The sequence below is a fragment of the Carcharhinus amblyrhynchos genome, chromosome 1 (genome assembly GCF_965287045.1).
Source record: "Carcharhinus amblyrhynchos chromosome 1, sCarAmb.v2.hapA, whole genome shotgun sequence".
In the NCBI taxonomy this organism is placed as follows: Eukaryota; Metazoa; Chordata; class Chondrichthyes; order Carcharhiniformes; family Carcharhinidae; genus Carcharhinus; species Carcharhinus amblyrhynchos.
Genome location: NC_137324.1, coordinates 49,475,436 through 49,498,941, shown reverse-complemented (window position 1 = coordinate 49,498,941; position 23,506 = coordinate 49,475,436). Strand labels below are relative to the sequence as shown.

Here is a 23,506-nt window from a genome sequence, read left to right as displayed (position 1 = left end):
TCTCTGTGCCACCTGTGCTGGGCTGTAAATGACAGATGGTTATCGATTTTAAACTTATCACTAAGTGAATGACTTTTAAGGAGCTTCTGGACAAATACATGAATAGGATGGAAGTAGAGGGATGTGGTCTCTAGAAGGGAAGGGAATTGTAGTTAAGTCAGGCAGCATGGTCAGTGCAGGCTTGGAGGGCTGAAAGGCCTGTTCCTGTGCTATAATTTTCTTTGTTCTTTAATAAGCTCTTTTTTCATTCAGATTATTTTCTATCTGGAGAATCTCTGAAACATCGAATGTTTTGCCACAAGGAAATGTTGAGGCAGGAACTGTTGTTGCAAAGAAAGTTGCGTACATATTTGAAAATGATGTGGAGTTGCTGGCATTGGACTGAGGTAGGCACAATAAGTAGTCACCTGCTGAAGGAGCGGCACTCTGAAAGCTTGTATTAACATATAAACCTGTTGGACTTTAACCAGTTGTTGTGAGACTATTTACTGTGCATATTTGAAAATCACAATGAAGTGGTGAGGTTGGATTTTTAAAAAAATACACCAGCAAAGAACAAATAGAGGAATGATGGGAGAATGGCCTCCTATGCTGTGAACTTACATACTTCTATAGCTAAGTCCTGTAGAATTATTTGTGCAAGTGGGGTGGCATGGTGGCACAGTGGTTAGCACTGCTACCTCACAGCAGCGGGGACTCAGGGATTCCTGGCTTGGGTCACTGTCTGTGTGGAGTTTGCACGTTCTCCCGTGTCTGCATGGGTTCTCTCCCATAATCCAAAGAGGTGTAAATTAGGTTGATTGGCCATGCTAAATTGACCATTGTGTTAGTAGGGTAAATAAGTAGACTTATGGGGATTGTGGTCGGTGCAGATTCGATGGGCCAAATAGCCTCCTTCTGCACTGTAGGGATTCTATGAAATGATTGCACATATCTGGGTCTCAATTGTTATTTAGTATTCTTTTGAGGAAAAAAGTACTGGTTTGGAAATTGATGTTCCGTCCATTTTACACTGATTAGTGGGGAAAAACAAGTGAAAACCCTCACTGCATTTTACATTAATTGATGTCGACTGGAAGTCAATACTTTACAAGTCTAAAGTCAACAGGTGGTTCATCCAATATGCATATGGCATAAACTCTATTTATAACACATGGTGTGTGATTGGAAAGAGATACCGTTACTGATAAATGTATTTTAGAAGGATGTAACGGCTGTCTTAGGAACTTTTCTCATGCAAAGATGGATGAATAAATTCTGAGAAGAACATTAGATCAAAAAAATTACATGGAGTCCTGAGCATTGGCTGAACTTTATTTTAGTACCCGACCTGTGGGTATCAAATTAGATTGTAAACAGAATGTGAGAATACATATTTCATTATGAAAGATGGCAGGGCATTGAGACACAGAGTGAGGTGATTTATAGGTGAGGGAAGTTAAAGTCATAGCACCATTGAATGACAGTGCAGAGAAGGAGGCCTTTCAGCCCTTTTATCTATCCATCCATCTCTCTGTAACACTCCCATGCTCTTTCCTCACAGCCCTATGTTTTTCTTTCCTTTCAAGTATTTATTCAATTTCTTTTGAATGTTTCTATTGAATTTACTTCTACTGGCCTTTCAAGTAGTATATTTAGATCACAACGTGATGAGTAAAAAATATGTTTCCTCGCAGTGCCTCTGGTTCTTTTGCCAGTCAGTTTAAATCTGAGTCCAACTATTATTGGCCATTTGTTTACTGTATCAAAACTGTTCATGACTTTAAACACCTCTGTCAAATCTCTTCTTAACCTTCACAACTCGAGAAACTTCTCCAGTCTCCAGCTCCTCCAGTCTCTGCACACAAAATCTGAGGACACATACCAACTGACTCAAAAACAGCTTCTTCCATGCTGTCATCGGACTTATGAATGGACTTACCTCACATTAAGTTGGTCTTTCGCTACATCCTAGCTATGATTGTAACACTATATTCTGCACTCACTCCTTTCCTTCCCTATGTATGGTATGTTTGTTTGTTTAGCGTGCAAGAAACAATACTTTTCACTGTATACTAATACATTTAACAATAATAAATCAAATCAAATCACAACTGAAAGTTCCCATTCTGGTAAATCTTTTCTACTCCCTGTCAAATACAAGACAAATTTTGAATTTGAGTATATAGAGAATTGGAAACTACTAAAACTAGGATTGCAGTCTTGGATGAGACACAATTTCCTCTAGTTTAACACTAGATATAATTTAACCATTATCTTCACCTCTCCAACCCCACTATCTTGCCACTGATTCAATTTCCTTCTCTGAATATTGTCAGACTGAACCAGACTGCTTGCAACATTGGCACCCCGCTCACTTTCATAATCCTATTCATCACAACACTAGTTACTTGCATTTCTGCAAAAACACCCTTTTCTGGCTTTTTATGACAGCCTTTCTGCTGCTAAAACCTTTGTGTAAACCTTTGCCATCTCCAAACTCAATTATTTCATTTTTCTCCCAGTTGGCCTCCCATCTGCCATTAAATCCTGTTAATCGCTGAATCCTGGTCACGTTTTACCCATCTTCTTACTAACCTACATGGGTTCCTGGTTCCCCATTGTCATCTTGTCTTTAAATCTCTTCATTGCATTGTTGTCTCTCTATCATCAAAGCATTCTCCAACTGTGCAACTTCTTTTGCCTCTCTGCTACTTCACTCTGACCTTGCACGTGTAGCCCTTCTCTCACACCTAATTGACTACACAAGTCGCAGCTGTACCTTCAGCCATTCAGGCTCTACAAACTGAGATTCTGACCCTGATCCCTCCAACCTCCTCTTTTCATTCAAGTCATTCCTTTCAAATTGTTCTTTAACCAAGTTGTTGACTATGCTTCAATCTATGTCCTTCTTTGGTCTTGCCTTAATTTATTTCTGATTGCGCCTCTTTGAAGAACCTTTTGGACATTTTTTATGTTAAAGGTGCTTGTTCTTTGTTTAAAAGAAGCAATAATCCAGAAATAGGAGAAATCAAATAAGTGAACATTTCAATGCATACTAAAGCTGGTTTGGAGTTAATCTGCGTAACTGCATGGAGTATGACAAATAACATTGGTATGTCGCAGGTACAAGTTGCCTTTGGAGTTGGATATGGTACCAATAGCAAAAGTATGGCTCAAGCAAGGGCAGGAAATGGAAATTAACATTCTTGGCTATAATGGATTAAGAACAAATAGGGGTAGAATAAAAGAAGAGTAGTAGTATTGATTGAAGTCCATGCCTACTACCAACAAAACCCTGGACAACATTCTGATTTAAGCTGATAACAGGCAAGTAACATTGGCACCACACAAGTGCCTGGTAATAACTATTTCCAACAAGACATAAATTAACAATCTTACCTTGACATTCATAGAATCATAGATCTTTGATTTGATTTATTATTGTCACAGTATTAGCATACAGTGAAAACTATTGTTTCTTGTGTGCTATACAGACCTTATCAAAAGCCTTCTGAAAGTCTAAGTAAACCACATCCACCAGTTCTCCTTGGTCAACTCTACTAGTTACAGCCTCAAAGAATTCAAATAGCCTCATCAAGCATGATTTCCCTTCTGTAAGTTCATGCTAGCCTGTCTGATTATACTACTGTTTTCCAAATGCTGAGTTATGACAGCATTAATAATAGACACTAGCAATTTCCCCAATACTGCTATTAGGCTCATTGGTCTATAGTTCCCTGTTTCCTCTCTACCTCCTTTTTACAATAGGGAGTTTACATTAACTACTCTTCAATTTGCAGAAATCAGTCCAGAATCCAAAGAATTTTCGAAATTGACCACCAATGGATCTACTATTTCTGGGGCCACTTCGTTAAGTACTCTTGGGTGAAGATTATCAGGCCCTGGAGATTTATGTGCCTTCAATTCCATCAATTTCCTCAAAGCTGTTTGTCTACTAATTCAATGGTATTACCAGTGCTGAATTCCTCACCATCAATATCCTGGAGATGGGGGTTGGGGAGGGGGAATCACCATTACTGAAATTTAAGTAGATCATCCATATAAATACTGTGGTTTTAAGAGTGAATCTATATTCACTCTATATTGAGTAACGCACCAGAAGAAAGCCTTTCTACAAAATACAAGTCACTGGTGTGATGGAATATTTATCACTTGCCTGGACACAGCTTCAAGAAAATTCAAGAAACTTGACACCATTAAGGACAATGTAACCCAGTTGATTGGTATTTACTACCTTAAATATTCACTCCCTTTGCACTGTGACTGAAGTTCTATCTACTATTTGCATTGCAAAAACATGTCAAGGCTCCTTCAATGGCACCTTCTAAACTCACAACCTTTTCCATCTTTTCCACCTTAATGAGCATGGGAAGCAGGCACCTAAATGACCTGCTCAAAGTCACACATCATCCCAAATTGAGAATTTATAACTGCTCCTCCTCTGTTCCTGGATCAAAGTCCTAGAAATCTCTCCCGAGCAGCACTGCAATTGTACCTATACCACGTAAACTCCAGCAGTTTAAGAAAACGGCTCAACACCACCGTCTCAAGGGCAATTGAAGGTAGACAATAAATACTGGCCTTACCAACAATGCCCACATCATTTGGATGAATTAAAAAAAATACTACATCACCATGGAAGAGGATGATATGATTGAGTGTTCAAGGACAGAATGCAGAAGAGAAGCTGGACTATAGGCTATCAAACAGTGAGAAAGAGATGGAAGAGCAAATGTGAAGGCAAATTTCAAAGAGATGAAAAAAGAACACAGTGATAATGGAAGACATCAGCTATCCTAATACAGACCTGGCGGGAGGAAGCAGTGTAAAAGGCAAGGAAGGGAAGAAATTTCTTAAGTGTACGAGGAGAACTTTCTTAATTAGTATGTTTCCCCTTCAGTAAGGAAGGATCGAGTCCAGGGCCAAGTGGAGAATATTTCAGTGAGAGAGCATTTGGGAAACAGTGATCATATCATTAGGCTTATAATAAGGGAAAAAGGAAAAGCAAAAGTGAAGATACTGAAATGGAGATGGGCCGTATTCAATGAATTGAAAATGGATCTGGCCCAGGTAGGTTGCAAGCTAAGATTGACGAGTAAAACATTAAATGAGCAACGGAAAACCTCGATGGGGGAGATCATTCAGGTTCAAACTCGAGAGGGAAAGGAAAGCCATCCAAAGATACAGCTTGCTGGATGATTAAAGGAATTAAGATTAAAATGAAAGAAGGAGGCTTTTGATAAATGAAAAGTTAATAATATCGATGCAGTGGGCCCAATTTTACCAACAAATGCATTTCAGTCCACCAGACCCTCTTTGATTCGCAACCACACCCTGCCTGCTCTTCCTTTGAGTCTCACTGGCTCTACTCTCTGGTTCCCCTTCAGTTAATTTTGCTTTGGTGCCCATCCCCCTGCCAAACTAGTTTAATCCTCCCCTGTGACACTAGCAAACCTCCTGGCCAGAATATTTATGCCCTTATGCCCAAATTATGTTTGAAAAAGAGAGAGAGATAAGCCAAGTCAATTACTCAGCACATTGGAAAAGGTGTAATAAGAAGACACAGATTTATCCTGGAGAGGAAATTAAATTGTTTTAATCAGTGAACTATTACGATCTAGAATGCTTTACTTGAAAAGGTAGTGGAGGAAAGTTCAGTGGTAATTTTCTATTTAGAATTGAAAAATATGCAAGGTCATGGGAAAAGAACAAAGGGTGGGGCTAACAGATTTTTCAGAAATCAGGTGCAAGTATGATGGGTGGAATGGTCTTCTTCTGTGCAGTATGATATGATTTACCACAGATTTGATTTGATTTATTATTGTCACCTGTATCAGTGTACAGTGAGAAGTATTATTTCTTGTGTGCTATACAGCTAAGGCATACCGTACATAGAGAAGAAAAGGAGAGAGTGGAGGACATAGTTACAGTTCAAAGCTAGGGCGTAAAGAAAAATCAACTTAAGGCAAGGTAGGTCCGTTCAAAAGCCTAATGGCAGCAGGGAAGAAGCTGTTTTTGTGTCAGTTGATACATGATCTTAGACTTTTGTAAGTTTTTCCTGATGGAAGAAGATGGAAGAGAGTAAATTTGGGGTCCTTGATAATGCTGGCTGCTTTTCCGAGGCAACAGGAAGTATGGACAGCGTCAATGGGTGGAAGGCTAGTTTGAGTGATGGACAGGGCTTCATTCACAACCCTTTGTAGTTCCTTGCGGTTTTGGACAGAGCAAGAGCCATCCCAAGCTGAGATGCAACCAGAAAGAATGCTTTCTATGGTGTATCTGTAAAAGTTGGTGAGAATTGTAGTTGACATGCCAAAGTCTCTGAGAAGGTAGAGGCGCTGGTGGTCTTTCTCAACTACAATGTCGACATGAGGGGACCAGGACAGGTTATTGGTGATCTGGACACCTAAAAACTGGAAGATGGCTGATTTTGTGGGAGAATTTTATGATTATTCTAGAAATAGTCAATAATGCACAAGCTTATTGAATTTAAAGATGGTGATTAATTCTGTTCTCTCTTATCATAAGGATTATTATCTGTTCACCTGGTTACTTCGAATATATAATTAGAACTTATTGCTCCAATTAGATTAATTCAAAACAAGAAGACAGCGGAAAGGAAGAAAATTCATAAATTAGTGGTGGTGGATAAACACTTGAAACATTCATATAAAATTATTTTCCCAATTGTTTAGCATAGGTGCTAACACACGTGTGGAAAATTTAAAAAAAAGATTTGTGATTGTCTGTGTTAAAATAGTATCAAAGGAATAAATGTGCTCACTATTTTCCCATTGTTTTCAATGACAGTAATGTTTGGGCTGTACAATTGGTTAAAATTAAAAGTCATGATACTGGTTAATCAGGCCATTAGAAAGCAAACCAAACACCCAGTGTAGAAAGATAAAATTGAAAAGCAGAAAAATCATGTTAAACTTGTATTGAACCTTTGTTAAACTAACGAGTACAATTCTGGTCTACATCTTATAAAAGAAAAGTGCACTCAAGAATACACAAAAAGGTTTATTAGCATGATACTATAACTGAGAGGTTATGTCTGCTTGCATATTGAAGACAAGGCTACTTGTTTAGTGCCTGCATGTAGTAACATTGGAATTTTAGGCAAATGCGTCCATCAGGATCTGTAACATGAAACATCTTATAGAGCTACCATGCAGGACAGACATTCACCTGTATAGTCTGAGTATGTGCACTTTGTTGTCCTTTATTATTTCATATTTTGGAAGACCATGAACCTTTGCAAGCTGCTTGTCTCCTTTGTACCAAGTTACTTCTGGTTCTGGATTACCTGTATAGCAAATAAATAATGACAATGTAACACTTAATAGAATTATAAAGTTTTATAGCATGGAAACAGACCCTTCTGCCCAACTTGTTCATACCACCCTTTTTTTTTAACCACTTACCTGCATTTGGCTATCTTACCCCTGTCGCTGTCTAAATGCTTTTTAAAAGACAAAATTATGCCTGCATCTACTAATAACTCTGACAGCTTGCTCCAGACACTCACCACCATCTGAATGAAAAAATTGCCCCTCTGGACTCTTTTGTATTTCTCCCCTCTCACCTTAAATCCCTATTTATGCCCCCTAATTTCAGACTCCCCTACTTTTGATAAAAGATGTTGACTATTTGACTGATCTATGCCCTTCATTATTTTATTTGAGAAGCACCTGGATGAGTACATGAATACGAAGGGAATAGAGAGATTTGGACCGAGCAAGGGCAGAAGGTATTTTTTTTAGTTTAGTTAGGGCATCATAATCAGCACAGACTTGAAGGGCTGAAGGGCTTGTTCCTGTGTTGTACTTTTCTTTGCCCTTTGTTCACTGTAAAAATATACACGTCAGACTATAAAGCATTTAAAAGACACAAAGCTGACAACTTGAAAAGCAATTAACAATTCAAAGAAATAGCTGATAAACCCTGCTGCTATGTGGTGACCCCAACACTACTGTCCTACGCTAGCCCCACATCTTTTGATTTTCTGTATGAAAACCTCTCTTAAAAAAAACTTATATAAACTGATATAAAACCGATATAACGACTATCTTCCCGGTACCTAAGAAAAGCTAAGCAGCGTGCCTTAATGACTACCATCCAGTGGCTCTTATATCTATCATTATGAAATGTTTCGAAAGGATCAACTCCCGTGAATCAATTCCAGTCTCCCGGACTAACTGGATCAACTACAGTTTACCTACTACTGCAACAGGTCCACTGCTGACACCATCTCCCTGGCCCTGTACTCAACCCTGGAACATCTAGATAACAAAGCCACCTATGTCAGATTCCTATTTATTGACTACAGCTCAGCCTTCAACAACATTTTTCCTACGAAACTCATCTCCAAACTCCGTAGCCTGAGCCTAGGCACCTCCCTCTGTGACTGGATCCTGAACTTCCGAACCCACAGGCCACAATCAGTAAGGATAGGCAACAACACCTCCTCCACGATCATCCTCAACACCGGCGCTCCACAAGACTGTAGCCTCAGCCTCCTAAAATAATCCTTATACACCTATGACTGTGTGACCAAATTCCCTTCCAATTCGATTTTCAAGTTTGCTGACAACACCACTGTAGTGTGTCAGATCTCAAACAATGACGAGACATCCCCCCCACCGAGCTCAAGCAGAGAGCCATCGGATACTAGGCACTTACCCCCAGACTAACTCTCACTGATGGAACGCCTGAATCGGACTTATATGGAGCATGTGTGTTTTGCACTGATTCCGAATGGGCAAATGCAGTGGTAAAGGGGGACGGACCAGTAAAGTTGGGTGTGCAGCTCATTAATTCAACTTAAATACATTCAAATGCATTTAAATGGCCATCACACCCATTTCGGGCACGGTCCCATTTTCATGGCCATTTTTGGGCCTTGGTCAAGGAGGAACCTGTGCGGAGGTGGGTGTGAGGCTTATTAAAGAGCTGTGGACATATGGCATAGGCTACAGATAATGTCATTGAATGAATAGTACAAATCAGCCCAAGGGACAAAGATTTTTTTGGAGATACTAATTTACTAACCAATGTTAAGAGAGAAACAATGACAACACCCGTGGCCTACCATGACAATTAGTAGTTACAGTAGTTTGGCAATGCTGAAATCAGCATTCCATATGATAGCTGATAACCACTTCACGCGATCAGTAAACTTTGACATAAATGAAAGATTTAGATAAAGAGACAGTAGTATCTTGACTAACTGTCGAAGAAAATGATGGAAAGAGGAGACTCTAGTTAGAAATATTGAAATAGGAAGTTCAGAAAAGAACAAGAGCGGTGTAGTGGAAGAAGAAGTAATATGTAAACCACAAAATCAGATTAATAAGGAAGAGAAACTGACAGAGGAAAGCATATTAACAGGGGCTAATTTGATTTGGGGCCAATTGTAAAAGTAAAGTTTTTTTTTTAATTATAGTTTATTTATTAGTCACAAATAAGACTTACATTCACACTGTAATGAAGCTACTGTGAAATTCCCCGAGTTGCCACAGTCCGGCGCCTGTTCGGGTTAATGCAACCAACCAGCATATCTTTCAGACTGTGGGAAGAAATCAGAGCACCCGAGGGAAAACCCATGCAGACACAGGGAGAACATGCAAACTCTAATAGACAGTGACCCAAGCCAGGAATCGAACGCAGGTCATTGCTAACCATTGTGTTACTGTGCCACTCCTCATGTGAGGGGTTCAAGACACTAATATTCACAATTTAAAGATATGGAAGTTACAAGGAAAAAGGATTCAAGCACATTTATTCTTAAAGGGCTGTGGACAAATGGCATAGGCTACAGGTAATGTCATTGAACGAATAGTACGAGTCAGTCCAAAGGACAAAGATTTTTTTGGAGACACTAATTTACTAGCCAATGTTAAGGGAGAAATCATGACAACACCCGTGGGCTACCATGACAATTAGTAGTTACAGTAGTTTGGCAATGCTGAAATCAGCATTCCATATGATAGCTGATAACCACTTCACATGTGGCACTTGTAGGAGAACCTCTGCCTCTCACAGATTAGTCACTTCAAGATGGTGCCAGAGTGTGGCGACTTCTTGCGAGCTGTCCCCAGCATATTCTCTAATTCTATCTTTTACTCACATTCTATGCTTTTAAGACTGTACTCTGACACTTATAAACTTTCTAACAATGCCCTATCTTTTATTAAGCTGATCTTTCTCTACACAGTAGCTATGACTGTAACAATGTATTCTGCATCCTTTCCTTTCCTTCTCCCTGATGTATTTTATGCACAGTATGCTTTATCTGTATAGTGTGCTAGAAACAATACTTTTCACTCTGTACCAATAAATGTGACAATAATAAATCAAATCAAATCAATTGGTCCCTTCAACCATCAGCAAAAGTGTATCATCTCACCCGAGGGCATCCTCAGCCTCAGGAGATTTTCTGTAAGTCCATCATCTTACATAGATGGAGGGCTGCTGACACTATTTTTATGGAAAGAGTAAAAAGTGTATCAGTTAAGTTGAGACTGACATCTTGGCCCTATCATCTTTTCCTCGTTTACATATTCTTAATGTGCTTATTATTTTGTTCTAATGAGTTCTATTTATATCAACAAGATGCAAATTTAAAAGATTATGGGGTAAATTTTTCTGGGTCCCACCGCGGGAGGGATGGAAAATTTGATAAACCATTGGGGCAGCACAGTGACACAATGGTTACCACTGCTGCCTCACAGTGCCAGGGACCTGGGTTCGATTCCTAGCTTGGGTCACTGTCTGTGTGGAGTTTGCACGTTTCCCCCGTATCTGTGTGGGTTTCCTCCAAGTGCTCCAGTTTTCTCCCACAGTCTGAAAGACATGTTGGTTAGATGCATTGACCCGAACAGGCACTGGAATGTGGTAACTAGGGGAATTTCACAGTACTTCATTCCAGTATTAATGTAAGCCTTACTTGTGGCTAGTAAGTAAACTTCTAAAAAATCCATTGCTCTTGGGTGAGAGTTTCTGATTTTGCAACAGGTATGACCAGAAAATCCCACCCTTTGTTTAAAACGTTTTTTAAATTTGATTTAATTTATTATTGTCACATGTATTAGTATACAGTGAAAAGTGTTGTTCCTTGTGTACTATACAAACAAAGCATACCATTCATAGAGAAGGAAACGAAAGAGTGCAGAATGTAGTGTTACAGTCATAGCTAAGGTGAAGACAAAGGTTAAATTAATACTGGGTAGGTCCTTTCAAAGGTCTGACAGCAGCAGGGAAAAAGCTGTTTTCGAGTCAGTTGGTACATGATCTCAGAATTTTGTATTTATTTCCCAATGGAAGAAGATGGACCAGAGAATGTCCGGGTGCATGGGGTCCTCAATTATGCTGGCTGCTTTGTTGAGGCAGTGAGAAGTTAGATAGAGTCAATGGATGGGAGGCTGGTTTGTGTGATTGGTTAGGCCACATTCACGATGTTTTGTAGTTTCTCGCAGTCTTTATTTGATTTGATTGATTAATTATTGTCAGAAATCATACCACATGGTGATACAACCAGAAAGAGTGCTTTCTATGGTGCATCTGTAAAAGTTGGTGAGTGTTGTAGTGGACATGCCAAATTTCCTTAGTTTTCTAAGAAAATAGAGGCGTTGGTGGGCTTTCTTCACTATAGTGCTGGCGTGGGGAGATCAGAATAGGTTGTTGGTGGTCTGGATATCTAAAAACTTGAAACTCTTGACATGAACATCCACGATGTGAAATTATTAAAGTTGACAACTTCTAATAATGGGGGGTGGGGGGGGGGGGGGCGCGGTGGCGGGCACAAATGCACAGTGGCTATCACTGCTGCCTCACAGTGCCAGGGATCCTGGTTCGATTCTGGCTTAGGTTGCTGTCTGTGCTAAGTCTGCACATTCTCCCCGTGTCTACGTAAGTTTCCTTCAGCTGCTCTGGTTTCCTCCCACAGTCTGAAAGATGTGCAGGTTAGATACATTAGCTATGCTAAAATTCTCCCTCAGTGTACCCAAACAGGCGTTGGGGCGTGGTGACTAGGGGATTTTCACAGTAATTTCATTGCAGTGTTAATGTAAACCTCTTGTGAGACTAACAAATAAACTAAAAAAAAAGTCATTCTGCTGGTATAGTTTACACATAGAGATTGGCTACTCGATTAAACAACTGTATCTGAAGAAGAGTTCTTATCTCTGACCTCTGTGATCTCTAAGAGTTGGTGTGCTTCAGAAGAGGAAGTCTTTTAGAAGTTAAATCCATAATATATAGCCTGTGTCTGTCAAGTCAGCTGAAATTTGCAGTTTGTTTATTTTGCAATTATTCAATTCACTTAGAATTATAGCAAAAGCACCTGAGGCACTTAAAAGTTGCAAGAGAGAATGCCTTTTATCTTACATGTCTGGACTTGTTCTCCAAGCATTGTCCTTTATATTTATTTTGCAATCATTTTTATAGCACAGTAGGTCATTGCAGATCCTGCTGCCCAACCATGTTCAGCAAAGTTTTTGCAAAGTCACTATTATGATTTAAAATGATCGGAACCATTTTCCTTCAGGTTTATAAAATTTGATAAAGTACAGTTTCAACATGAACCCCTTCGGTGATGAACATTCAGTACAAATTGATTACATTGTTTAATGGCATCAAAAGAAGTAGTATTATTCACCTGACACTGTGCAGGAAAGTTGAGCATCAACATTCTCAACCACCTTCTGAGACTTCAAAGTTGAGGTGAAGCAAGGAGATGATTCAGTACCTAATTCGGCTGGCATTTTGGGAAACATACCTAGAGTTAGAAAATGAGCAATAGAACAAATAAAAATCAGTAAATTTATGTTGAGATAGAATGCTAAAATTCCCAGCAATTTCAGTCCGTGTGTGAACCTCAAAGGTATCTCCCTACCTTTTAAGTACTTTAGCTGTGCATTTACTGTATGAATCTACAAATCTGCTGTCAGTTGATTGCAGTAAAATGCTTCAAAATTCAAGTATTTTATTAGATTGTTTCACCCTTGTGACCTCCAGGCTTGACTATTCCAGTGCTCCAATAGCCAACCCCCTTGGCTTTAAGTCCCCAAAAAATTAATCTCACCCAAAGCTCTGCTGCTTCTATAAACATAAATGCAAAATACAGTGCATGCTGGAATCTGAAACAAAAACAGAAAAATGTTGGAAAATCTCAATAGGTCTGACAGCATCTGTGGAGAGAGAAAAGAGCCAACGTTTCAAGTCTAAATGATATAACAGCTCTGACAAAGGATCACCTAGGCTCAAAACATTGGCTCTATTCTCTCTACACAGATGCTGTCAGACCTGCTGAGATTTTTCAGAATTTCTCTGCTGCTTCGACCTTACTTTCTAACAAGTTTCAGTCATCTGTCATCTTCGTGCTCAGTGTCCTAAATTGGCTCCAGATGCAGGAATGCCACAAATTTTAAGATTTGTGTTCAAATCTTTCCAAGGCCTTGCTCTCTCCTCTTTCTGTAACCTCCTACAACCCTTTGAGGACACTGCATTCCTTCAACTCTGACCTCTTGCACATCCTCATTTTCCAGTGCTCCTCTAAGAATGACAATGTTATTGGTTATTGTGAGGGGGATCGATTATAAAAGTAGGAATTTCTGCTTCAGTTGTACAGGACATTGGTGAGGCTATGGGCAGGATTCTCCAATCTCCTTTGCCCCACTGGACAGATTGTCTTATGATAAAGTGTTGTACAGGTTAGGCATGCATTAATTGGAGTTTAGAAAAGTAAGATATGACTTGACTGAAACATATAAGATCTTGGGGAGTCTTGACATTGCAGATGTGGAGGGGATGTTTCCTTTTGTGGGAAAATCAAGAACTACCGAGTCACCATTTAAAAGTAAGAGATCATTCATTTAAGATAGAGCTGTGGAGAAATTCTTCTCTCAAAGAGTCATGAATTCTCTTCCTCAAAAGACAGGGGAAGCAGAGTCTTTGAATTTTTTTTACGGCAAATTAAGAGAGACTCTTGATGAACAAGAGGGTAGGCAGGAAGGTATGGTTGAGATATAATCAGATCAACCACGATCTTATTAAACCTCAGAGTAGGCTCGAAGAGTGGCCTACTCCTCCTTCTAATATGTATGCTTATTTGTATGCCATCAGCCATCTTAGTTTATTTATTATTCACATGTTGGCTTACATTAACACTGCATTGAAGTTACTGTGAAAATCCCCTAGATCTTAAGCACTGGAGTTACCCTCCCCCCCCCCCCCCCCCCCGCCACCCCCACTCCACCCTCCCCAACAAGACTCTTTGGCACTCCACCTTCCTATTCTCCTTTAAGGCATTGCTTGAAAACTGCTGCTTAGCCCAAATTTTTAAAGCTTATTTATTAGTCACAAGGTAGGCTTAGATTAACACTGTAATGAACTTACTGTGAAAATCCCCTAGTCGCCATACTTCGGTGCCTGTTTGGGTACTCTGAGGGAGAATTTAGCATGGGCAATGCACCTAACCAGCATGGCTTTTGGACTGTGGGAGAAAACCAGAGCATCCAGAGACACGGGGAGAATGTGCAGACTCCACACAGACAGTGACCCAAGCCGGGAATCGAACCCAGGTCCCTGAAGCTGTGAGGCAGCAATGCTAACCACTGTGCAACCATGCCACCTTCTTTAGTTGCCTGTCTTGATATCTCCTTATATAGCTTAACCTCAATTTTATTTTTAGACTCAGAGACGTTTACAGCACAAAAAGAGGCTATTCGGCTCATTGTGTCCACATCCTCAACAAATATCTGACTACATTAATCCCATTTTCTAGCACTTGGCCAATGTCCTGAAGATTCTGGTAGCACAAATGAGCATCTAAAATTTTCTTAAATGTTATGAGAGTTTCTGACTCAACCGCCCAGAACTCCTTGGATTTCTGCTCCATTCAGTGAGGCTGTCAATCCATCTAGCCATTACCCTTGCAGAAGAATGCGTAAAGTTTTAGGGTTTAGTGAGTGGTCTGTCACAACAATCGTAGTTATGGATGCTTGTTGGAAGCCTAAGAAATAATAACAAGTTAACTATTGTCTGCAGTGTTGTATTAGCAATATTCAATGTCTGGCTCATTACCATGTAAATTCCTCTGAAACTCAGGGGCTGTAGTGAATGATTAGATGAGTTGTTGCGGTACATCTTGTAAATGGCACACACTGCTGCCACTGCACACCAGTGGTGAAAGGCATGAATATTTAAGATGGCGGCAGATGGGGTACTGATCAAGTGGGCTGCTTTGTCCTGGGTGGTGCTGAGCTTCTTGAGTGTTGTTGGAACCACACTCTCAGGAAAATCAAGAATGTACTCCATTTTGTAAATGGTGGACAAGCTTTGGAAGTCAGGGGGTAGGGTGTTAGCGTGGATAGAGGATTGGTTGTCAAATAGGAGGCAGAGAGTGGGGGTCAATGGGTGCTATTCGGATTGGCGGTTGGTGACTAGTGGGGTGCCCCAGGGGTCGGTGCTGGGGCCTCAGCTATTTACCATTTATATAGATGATCTGGAGGAGGGAACCGAGTGTAGGGTGTCGAAATTTGCTGATGACACCAAGATTGGGGGAAAGGCAAATTGTGCGGAGGGTGTGGAGAGTCTGCAGAAGGATCTAGATAGGCTGGGCGAATGGGCCAGGAAATGGCAAATGGAATTTAATGTTGGCAAGTGTGAGGTGGTCCACTTTGGTAGGAAGAATGGTAGGAAGGACTATTACTTATGTGGCGAAAAACTGCAGCAGGCGACGGTGCAGAGGGACCTCGGGGTCCTTGTGCATGAGTCGCAAAAACCCAGCTTGCAGGTGCAGCAGGTGGTCAGGAAGGCGAATGGGATGCTGGCCTTCATAGCGAGGGGGATTGAATATAAAAGTAGGGAGGTCTTGCTGCAGCTGTATAGGGCATTGGTGAGGCCGCAGCTGGAGTACTGTGTGCAGTTTTGGGCGCCGCACCTGCGCAAGGATATTTTGGCCTTGGAGGGAGTGCAGAGGAGGTTTACTAGGCTGATACCGGAGTTGAGGGGATTGAGCTATGAGGAGAGGCTGAATAAACTAGGCTTGTACTCGTTAGAGTTTAGAAGAATGAGGGGAGATCTCATTGAGACGTATAAGATGATGAATGGGATGGATAGGATAGAGGTGGAGAGACTCTTCCCGCTCAAAAAAGACAGTAGGACTAGGGGGGCACAGCCTCAAGATAAAAGGGGGGCGGTTTAGAACGGAGTTGAGGAGGAACTTCTTCACTCAAAGGGTGGTGAATATCTGGAATTCTCTGCCCGTTGAAGTGGTGGAGGCTGCCTCGCTAAATATTTTTAAGAAGCGGGTTGATGGGTTTTTGATAAGAGAGGGGATTAAGGGTTATGGGGAGAGGGCGGGAAAGTGGAACTGAGCCACGACAGATCAGCCATGATCTTATTGAATGGCGGGGCAGGCTCGAAGGGCCAGATGGCCTACTCCTGCTCCTATTTCTTATGTTCTTATGTTCTTATGATCAAGTTATTCCCTACAGAATTCACAACCTTTGACCTGTTGTTGTAGCCAGAGTATTTACATGGCTGGTCCAATGAATTTTCTGTTCAATAGTAACCCCAGGATTTTACGATTCTGGGATTGAGTGATGGTAATGCTGATGAATGTCAAGGGAAGCTAGTTAGATTTTCACTTGTGGGAGTTGTCCATTGCCTGATACTTGTCAATGCTGCTTGTGACTTATCACTTGAAGCCTGAATGATGTCTAGTTCTTGCTGTATGTTGACATGGGTCTTTTTAGTATTTGAGGAGTCACAAATGATACTGAAATTATCAGCAAACAACCCCAATTCTGACATGATGGAGGGAAAATCATTGATGAAACAGATGAAGTTCATTGGGCTAACACTACTCTGAGGAACTCCTATAGCAATGCCATGGACTGAGATGATTGGTCTTCAACAGCTCAACCTTTTTCCTTTGAGCTAGATATGACTCCCATCAATGGAGAGCATTGCCCCATGATTCCCATTTACTTCAATTTTGCTAGGTCTCCAAACGCCACTTTGATATCAAATGCAGTCACTCTTGCCTCACCTTTGGAATTTAGCTCTCCAATCCATGTTTGGACCAAGGCTTTAGTGAGGTCTGGTGCTGCGTGGCTGTGTCAGAACCCAAACTGATCATCAGTGAGCAGCTTGTTGCTTAGTAAATGCCACTTGATTGCACCTTCCATCACTTTGCTAATATTCATGCCATGGAATTGTGATGTGATACTGTGTGCACTGGTAGATGCACAGAGCACAAATGATCAGTAATGGTGGCAGTGGAGGTGCAGGGAACACCAACCCTTAACCCCTCCCCATCCCCGTAACCCCAAGCATTTACCCCATTAATTCCCCTAACCTAGATAACTTGGACACTAAGGGTCAATTCAGCATGGTCAATCCACGTAACCTACACATCTTTGGATAGTCAATCAATGTTGCTTTGCATAGTATAACTACAGTGTGATGTTTGAAATGCAGTCTTGCCTCTTCAGCTAGTATTTTGTTTTAACAGAGAGATATTGTTAACTCTCTCTCTCTCTCTCAATATAAATACTAGCATTTTGAAGTTCTATGCTTGTATACATATATTCATCGAGAGAGCGCCATTGTTCTTTGGCTAGAAAGCAACATAGGCAGCAGACTAACATTGGCCTAATCAGTTATTCTATGCAAGCAGCTGTCTCAACAGGTATTTGTAATGTAATGGTATTAACTGTGCATGGAGATCAGAAGAATAAATAATACATCAGGCAATCCCAAATTACAAAGTTCCCAAACAGCTTATTTGTGTTTAAAGTTTTTTAAAACTTATTTATTAGTTACACAAGTAGACTTACATTGACACTGAAATCCCCAGTCACCATACTCCTGAATCTGTTTAGGAACCCTGAGGGAAAATGTAGCATGGCCAATGCACCTAACCAGCATGTCTTTCGGACTGTGGGACGAAACTGGAGCACCCGAAGGAAAGCCATGCAGACGCGGGAAGAATGTATAGACACGGGAAGAACTTGTAGACTCTGCACAGACAGTAACCCAAGCCAAGAATTGAACCTGGGTCCCTGGCGCTGTGAAGCAGCAGTCCTAACCACTGTGCCACCATGCTGCCCTGTGTGTATATTTTTTAATTTACTCTTTCATGGAATGTGGGCATTTGTTGCCCTTTCCGAATTGCCCTTGAACTGACTGATTTGTAAAGCCATTTCAAAGGGCAGTTAAGAGTCAATCACATTGCTGTAGATCTGGAGTCCAATGTAAGGCAGACAAGTTAAGCACAGCGGATTTTCTTCCCTAAAAGGCATTAAATTAATCAGATGGGTTTTCATGACAATCGATAACAGTTTTGTGGTAACCATTACTGAGAATGGCTTTATGTTTTAGATTTGTTAATTCAATTTAAATTCCACAAGCTGTTGTGGTGGGATTTGAACCAATGCCCCCAGAGGATTAACCTGGGCATCTAGTATAGTGATGTTACCACTGCACCACTGCAATTAATTCTTTCACTCAGCTTTTGAAACAATGGGAGAATCCACCATCATCAACAAGTTTTTAATTTCATTAGACTGAGCCACCTATTCTAAAGGCAAAGTCCGGTTGGCTGAGTGGCTGATGACTGAGGTTACATTTTACGAATTCAAGGACAAGCCTTTTATGTTTTATAAATAAATCGACAGTCATTAATAATGCTACCATTTTTAGACCTAGGGAAGCTCATCAGGAACAATGTTGCTAGTAGGAAAATAAACCTTATCCAATCAATCAATGTGGTTTTGTAATGTCATGTGCCTTTCAGAGAAAATTAGAAGCTAATATATGGTTCAAAGTTCAAATAGTGAGGCAAGGATTATCCCCTATGGAATGGAGTCTATGGAGTAAGTGGAGCAAACAGGAGGGTAAGCAATCCCATGGCCTGAATCCCACCACTATTCCTGGTGCAATGTTGGAGGAATTTAATGGAAGACATGGGGAGGGTGGTGGGAGGGGGAATTGAAATTGACTATTATTTGCACTCTTTGCAATTCCCTGTCACCAACCTAAATGTCAACAGACTATTGAACCATGGAGGGTAACAAAGCTATACCTGATCCTGCTCTCACCTCATATTCACACTGTATAACAATTAAGTAGAGAAATCTTAATTGAACAGAAAAAAATGCTAGCAGCATCTGTGGAGAGAGAAACATAGTTAATGGAAGAGGAATGATACAGACTTGAAACATTAACTCTGTATCTCCCTGAGCTTTTTCAGCATTTTTTGCTTTCATTTTCAGATCTCCAGCATCCACAATATTTTGTTTGTATTTTAGGGGAAACCTTAATTTACTTTCTTTGGAGCTGCTGATACAAATGTTAATATCTTGGCTAACATCAACATCAATAAAATTGGAACAAAACAGAAAATGCTGGAAAATCTCATCAGGTCTGACAGCATCTGTGGAGAGAGAATAGAGCTAACATTTCAAGTCTGGATGACCATTCCTCAGAGTCCTTCGCCAGTAATCATTCAGATTTGAAACACAAATGCTATAACATGTGAGAATGGCTGCAACATTCCTGGGTGCACCAGGTTGGTACCAGGCCTCCAAGGGACAGATGATACAAATTAGGGTTACATTCCCTGGAATATAGATGGTTAAGCAATTCTTAGATTGAGGTTTTTAGGACTTTGAAAGAAACTGATAGGGTAGAAATTTTCTGCTGGTCAAGGAGTCCTGGACACAGGAGCATAGCTTTAAATCAAGCCACTCAGTTGACAAGAGAAAAATTAGGTATCTGTGCAACTGGTGGCAGAAGATTGTAACTCTCCTGATACAATCTAGCTCAATAAATCATTAAAATCTGAATGGGTAGATATTTGCTAGACAAAGGCATAGGAAGCCATGTCATGTGGAAGGTGTTAGGATGCAGATCAGCAATGATTTCATTGAATGGCAGAATAAGATCAAGGCATTGAATAGCCTATTCTTGTTCTTCTCTTTCACAATAGCTTTGCTCTCCTTTCCCAACATATCCTCCCTCAATCTCGTTCAATTCACTCCTCCCTTCTGAACACACCCCAGACTCTATACATCATTTCCCTGTCCTTAATCCTAATGAATCACCAATCCCAGTGATGTTATTAGACAGGAGTAGATGAAGCTTTGCTCTTTACCCCTGCTGTATGTGACCTGAATTTGTTAAATGATAATAATCACCGAAATTGTTGCATTCCCAATCACTAGCAACTCCGACCTTGTTGGGGTGAAAAGACGAGTAAATAAAGTTAAAGATGAGTCCAGATTGCTTGTTGGACTGTGTTTTCGTTCCTATGTTAACAAAAATTCTCCCATTAGAAACTTCCCCATCAATTCAGGTTGCTAAGCCAAGCTTATCTACACTTACATTTAGGGGGCCAAGACTGTTCCTTCCCTCAATAGAATACAATGCCATTGAAGTAGTCTAACTGAGTGCTGGCTAATCACAAATTCCGTAGCCACTGTTTATTATCTAATATTAATGGAACTTCAACTGCGGTACAAAAAGTAGTTAATTTATTAGTCACAAGTAAGGTTTACATTAACACCGCACTGAAGTTATAGCAAAATTTCCTTAATCACCACACTCCGGCGCTGTTCAGTTCAATGCACCCAACCAGCATGTCTTTCGGACTGCGGGAGGAAACTGCGGCACCCGGAGGAAACCCATGCAGACATGGGGAGAATATGCAAACTCCACACAGAGTTTGTATGGAAACTGCTACTTTTGTGTCTGTTGGTCTTTTTTTTAAACATTACATACGTAAAATCATCTGAAAGTAAATCCTAATGAATTAATGCCTGGTCTTTCTTAAAGCTTTGTTTTTACAAATTCTTTCCTCAGCCGATTATATAATCCAGGCTTACGAGAGTCAATATTGACCAGGAGACCAGATCGGAAAACTGAAAACAAAAATACAGCGCGGTTTGTATGTTACACAATAGAAGTAATTTTATCCCGTATTTATACAGATGGGACACATTCGTCAGGTAAAATAAAGCATAGTTGACACGAGGGCCCCCACCCAATGAAAGATTGACCAGGGGCTCTGTACATACCTTTATTTTACTTTCGGAGCGATGAAAAGGAAGATAAGGATCCTGTCTAATCACACACTGATGTGCTGAAGTCCATCGATCTATTTTTGTGCCTCAGCTCTCCGAACCTGTAATGGACACTCTGCACACGCGCTCTGGGAGAGATCATATGGATTCAAAGTAACACACCGAAAATTGGGCAAGATAAGGCCCCCGAGGGGGTAAGAACACATTCCAGATTCCATCACTATCAGTCCAACACCAACTGTTTGTTCCGAGGATGTCTTTAATATTCAATATCCAGTTGTCACTGGTGATGATTGAACTTGTGTCCCCTCTCCTCCCTATTTATGGAGTAGTGACCTCTGTAACTTGGGGGGAAACCTGGAAACCCCACAAGCGTCCTTCCTCTGCTTCAGGGAGGTAATTCTTTTAGCCTCTCTCCAGACAGATAGAAATAAATGTGAGTGGTCTCTTTGCTAACTTGATGAATGAAAGTTCGTCGATCTTTGGTATCTATTCTCGAGTGAGGGCCACCATACAAACAATTAGCATCTTTATAGCCTCACATTGTGTGATAGCGCTTTAAGCTTTCCGATGTGAATGAACGGACGTTTACTGGGAGGGGCCAGCCCCTGCAGCAGTGTTGCTTTATAACAGAGACCATTCAGCCCCTCGACCCTGCTCTGCCATTCAGTTAGACCGTGGCTAATCATCTATCTCAATGACATTTTCCCATTCTACCCCCTTATCCCTCCATGCCATCAATATGGACCAATCTCTGTCCTGAACATATTCAAGGACTGAGGCTCCATAACCCTCTGGGGTATAGAATTCCAACATGCACTATCCTCTGAGTGAAGAAATTCTTTCTCATCTCAGTCCTAAATGGGCTGCCCATTATCCTCAAACTGCATCCCATGGCTCTTGACCCCAGTGAGGGTACACATCCACCCTGTCGCACCCTGTCAGCATTCAATGGAATTCCCCCTCACTTTTCTAAAGTCTATAGAATACAGACTCTTTCTCCATATAAACGATGGTGACCTTAAGTGTTCTATGTATATAGGGTTTAGAGAAAACTCTGGCACTACTGGTTAGCTTGAGTCCAGTGCAATCTTTGATGTCTTGTCTGAGATAGCTGGCCATAATTGGGATGGTTATTGCAAACAATCGAGTCAAAACCCCATCACATGAACTGAAGGATGTGTTTGCCCTGTGTTTCTTCAAGAAAAAGAACATTACTAGGTGGCACAGCAGGACAATGGTTAGCACTATTGCCTGACAACCTCATGGACCCAAGTTCAATCCCTGGCTTGGGTCACTGTCTGTTTGGAGTCTGCACAGTTTCCGTTTGTCTACATGGGTTTCCTCTGGGTCCTCTGGTTTCCTCCCATAGTCTGAAAGATGTGCTGCTTAGGTGCATTGGCCATGCTAAATTCTCCCTCTCTGTACCCGAACAGTTGCCGGAGTGTGGCAACTTGGTGATTTTCACAGTAACATCATTGCAGTGTTAATGCAAGCCAACTTGTGACACTAATACATAAACTAATAAAAAAACTAACAATGTAAATTTCTTGAGGTCTTTGTATTTTGAGTAAGAAATGCAGTTGATGTTACGTTGGTATACTTGAATGTTTCGATCTTTGCTTTGGTGCTAAAGAGGAGTGTTTGTTTACTCTCACTGGGACATTGATTTAATCTCTTTGAATTGTCATTTGTTGAAACCAAAGAACATATAAAAGGGTAGGCTACCTTATATAAATAACTCCTCCCCCTCCCCTCTAGAAGTCAGTGCAGCCTTTTACATGTTTTGTGGACCCAATTTTTGTTTCTAGGCTTGTTCCTTTCATTTGTTTAGTACAGTCTTACCATTATTTCCTTTATTCTTTCATGGGATGTGGGCACCACTAGTGGTGTCACAAGAAATACTGATTTCTCGTCCACCCCTAAATGGCCATACCATTTCAAAGGGCCATGATGAGGAGATGCCAAAAAAAGAAAATGCTGGAAAATCTCAACATCTGTAAGAAGAGGTATGTTTTTCTCTTTTACTCCACAGGTGTGTCGGTCCACCTTGTTGTCTAACGAGGGGCATGCACACTGTGGGTCGTGCATGGGCTGCTCTTGGAAGTTTCGAGAGTAGCCTAGTACTTCGCGTTATTTGTGTATGCTTAAAACTGGACCAGCAGATGGGCACCATGACAGCTCAGTGACTATCACTGTTTACTGTGCAGATACATGGATTTGGGCCATTGTTTGTGGGAGTTTGCACATTCTCCCTGTGGTTGCGTGGGTTTCCTCCGGGTGCTGCGGTTTCCTCCCACACCCCAAAAATGTGCTCTTAGGCTGATTGGTGTAACAAATTGTCCCTAAATTATTCTCCCCCTAATCTGGTTTCCAATGGGGGTACCATAAGCATAGACATGGGTCAA

General features: G+C 40.9%; 1 protein-coding gene across 1 annotated transcript in view; it reads left to right on the top strand.

The window, feature by feature from the left end:
* Positions 1-256: 256 nt before the first annotated feature.
* The window catches only part of LOC145335993 (mucosa-associated lymphoid tissue lymphoma translocation protein 1-like), a 128,644-nt gene continuing 105,394 nt past the window's right edge, over positions 257-23,506 (top strand). The window contains exon 1 of the mRNA XM_080181717.1: positions 257-386. The gene's annotated coding sequence lies outside the window, so the exon portion shown is untranslated. The remainder of the gene's footprint in view (positions 387-23,506) is intronic.